The 3,413-nt window shown below is 45.0% G+C and overlaps 1 non-coding gene across 1 annotated transcript; it reads right to left on the bottom strand.

The window, feature by feature from the left end:
• Nucleotides 1–609: 609 nt before the first annotated feature.
• On the bottom strand, nt 610–716 carry LOC111882506 (small nucleolar RNA R71). The gene has a single exon (XR_002847173.1). It is a non-coding gene; the product is annotated as a small nucleolar RNA R71 (small nucleolar RNA).
• Between the last annotated feature and the right edge of the window lie 2,697 nt (nt 717–3,413).

Genomic DNA, 3,413 nt, shown 5'->3' with positions numbered 1-3,413 from the left:
AGGAGTAAAGGAAAAGCCGTTGGAGAATCCGTTTCTTCAAAGAATTCGCCACTAAAGAACCTCAAGTCTGTTTTCAGCAAGAAGAGGAGCAGAAAATCAGGAGCATCCAACGCCTCTTTGACAATCGAAGACCCAATTAAAGAAGACACCAAGTACGAGACCGAGGAAGCAGAAGAACCCATATACGAGCACGAATCCGATTTTGAAGAGGATTTAGCTATCACTATGGCTAACATCGATGAAGTCCCCATGGGGGAATGGAAGAAGAGGATGTGCGATGACACTGGCCCGGGACTTGTGCAACCCGCAATTCCCGCTACCACTACTTTCGAGCTAAAGGGTCATATCCTTGCCCAACTCAAGGAGATTCCCTTCTATGGAAAAGACCACGAAGACGCCTACAAGCACTTGGATGAAGTAAATGATGTGGCTGACTACTTCAATGTACCAAATGTGCCACACGAGACCCAGCTACTTCGCATGCTTCCAGTCACATTCAAGGGTGCTGCAAAGGATTGGCTCAAGTCACTTCCTCCCGGATCGGTCACCACATGGGCTAAGATGAAAGAAGAGTTCATAGACCACTTTTGCCCGCCTTCCAAAATAGCTAAGTTGAAGAAAGCCATTGCCAACTTCGAGCAACAACCCAGGGAGTCTCTTTATGAAGCTTGGGAAAGGTACAAAGGTCTTCTTAGAAATTGCCCACACCATGACCTCAATAGCCAACAAGAAGTCTCCATCTTCTATGATGGAGTCAATGTCACCACAAGGCAATTGCTCGATTCACAAGGCCCGCTCACGAAGAAAGCACCCCCGGTAATCAAGGAGTTAATTAAAGAATTCTCTAAGCATTCTAGAGAATACCACAATCCAAGAAATGAAGTAAGTCGGGGGGGGGGGGGGGGGGTAGTGAACTCGGCAAATGATGGCATGGCGGCGGTGATGGCTAGGCTCGATAGTCTAGATAGAAGGATGACAAAAATGGATCAAACAATCCAAGCTATTTGAGTTGGATGCGAGAACTGTAGAGGGCCTTATCTCACGAAGGATTGTGACTTGGATGAAAATATAAAACAAGAAAGATCAAGTGTTCTACTCAAGCGGCGATCGATACGACGAGAATTGGCGGAAACCGAAAAAGGAATGGCTCCCGTATGAAGAATACAAGAAGGCTAAGGAGGAGAAATACAAACAGAAAGAGAGGGGATTTTATCAAAAGGAAGAACAGGTTATGGAAAAGAAAGCCAATTTAGAAGAAATGTTCACTAGATTTATAGCCGCGTCCGAGAAAAGACACAATGATCATGATGCTGCAATACATGAGACCAGAAATATACTAAGGAATCAGTAGGCATCAATTCTCAACATTGAGAAGCAGCTAGGACAACTTGCACATCAAGTTAATGAGAGAAGACCAGGTCAACTTCCAAGTAACACCGAAAATAATCCGAGAGTGGAGAATGTGAACGCTGTGACTTCCAGCTATGAAGAAATTTTCACACCTGCACAGAAGATCTCCAACTTGAATGCTGTAACACCGTGAATTTCAAAATAATTTTTCGCAAATTATAAAAACATTTCTCATTTAATTTTCATAAAAACATTAAGTTTAAATCCCAATTCACATCATACAAAATCCCAAGATCATATATATATATATATATATATATATATCAAAAATCCCATGCGTATGTACAGATCAAGCCGGCGCCTTCCCACGGTCATCGTTAGTACCTGAAACAACAACACTAACACTGTAAGCACAAAGCTTAGTGAGTTCCCCAAAATACCACATAAATATATATTAGCCACTCGAGGCTATAACTCTATGGGTCCGTGCACCCAAGCTCTATGAACCCTCAGGTTCTAACTCTGGGAACCTTCCGGTTCCAACTCTATAAACATGCACAGCAGAAATCACATAGACATCATGCAGTACAACACATAGCATACACATAACATACACATACTCCGACACATAACTCTGATTACCTACTCAAGGTAAAGTATAGTGAGAAGACTCACCTCGTGTATCTCGATAACTCGCGAATCCTGGAAATCACTCTTGCTCGATCCTCCAAGCTATAATCCTCCTATAACATCATATATCTCTTAATTAACACTTTTACCACTAAGGTTGACTACCCCTATCAAGTCAACACTGGTCAACTCTGGTCAAAGGTCAACGGTCAACTTTGACCGGACTCGGCGAGTGCACTAGGGCGACTCAGCGAGTCTATACGTATTCACCAACTCTCTAGGATTCTCTTTTGACACGTCGAGTACTCCCCTGACTCGATGGGTTCCACTTGGCATGGGGCCACCACGACTCGACTCGCCGAGTCTCAAGAACAACTCGGCGAGTCCCAGCTCGACTCAGTCCAACTTTCAACCCTCACTAACTCTCCCTGACTCACTGAGTCGACCCTTAACTCGGCAAGACCACTCGCTGAGTGGTTAAGGACAATCTTCATGCTACTCGCCGAGTCTGTTCTTCAGACTCGGCGAGTCCATGCCATGTATCAACTCAAACTAGCTTCTAAGGTCAGATCCGTACCATCCACTCATAGATCTGGCCCTCCTAAGCTTATTCATCACGTAAAGTTCATATCTTGGTTACCATACAACACCTACAAGGCTCTTTTTGGAGAAATAACCTCTAAAATGGCAACCCTAGCCTCCAACCCAAAAGGGAGGACATAAAGCATGACATTAAGGACTCTCTGGACCTAGTAAGGTCCAGATCTAAGCACCATATCCCCATGGGACCTCTCACACTTCCAATACAAAGCAAATAAGGCATGAAGAAACCCTATATTTGACCATATCAACAAAAATACGGAAATAATCTCTGAATGATACCTCAAGAAGCCTCCTCAGATGAAATGAAAGAAGATCCCAGCTCCCCAACTCTTCTAGCTTGACTTTCCTCTTCCTTTCTTGCAAAAACACACAAATTTGGTGAACAATGGCCTCTTATCTCACTCACGCGAATCCCTCAGCTGCTTTGGTGCTCTCAAGATCCAGGTAGCCGCAATGAAGGGCCATAAGGTCCTTTAAATAGGGCTTAGGACCGGGAAATTAGGGTTTCATTAAACAGCGAGGACTCGCCGAGTCCATTCCTTGGACTCGTCGAGTCCAGGCGCGAACCCGTGTCCTGAACTGCGATCCTACTCTGCGAGTTTGAGCTCCAACTCGCCGAGTCCCCTCACAAAACTCCAAAAATATAAGCATAAAAGATACCTGGAAATCCGGGCTGTTACAATTCTCCCCCACTAGAACTAGACTTCGCCCTCGAAGTCTCGCTCTGCAAATAGCTTCGGATGCTGCTCACGCATCTCACGCTCCGGCTCCCAGGTCATCTCCGATCCCCTCCGATGCTGCCACTGAACCAACACCAGGGGTACTTCCTT

This window comes from Lactuca sativa, chromosome 1 (genome assembly GCF_002870075.4).
Source record: "Lactuca sativa cultivar Salinas chromosome 1, Lsat_Salinas_v11, whole genome shotgun sequence".
NCBI classification, from domain to species: Eukaryota; Viridiplantae; Streptophyta; class Magnoliopsida; order Asterales; family Asteraceae; genus Lactuca; species Lactuca sativa.
Note: the sequence above shows the minus strand (reverse complement) of the source record. Positions and strands in the feature narration are given on the sequence as shown.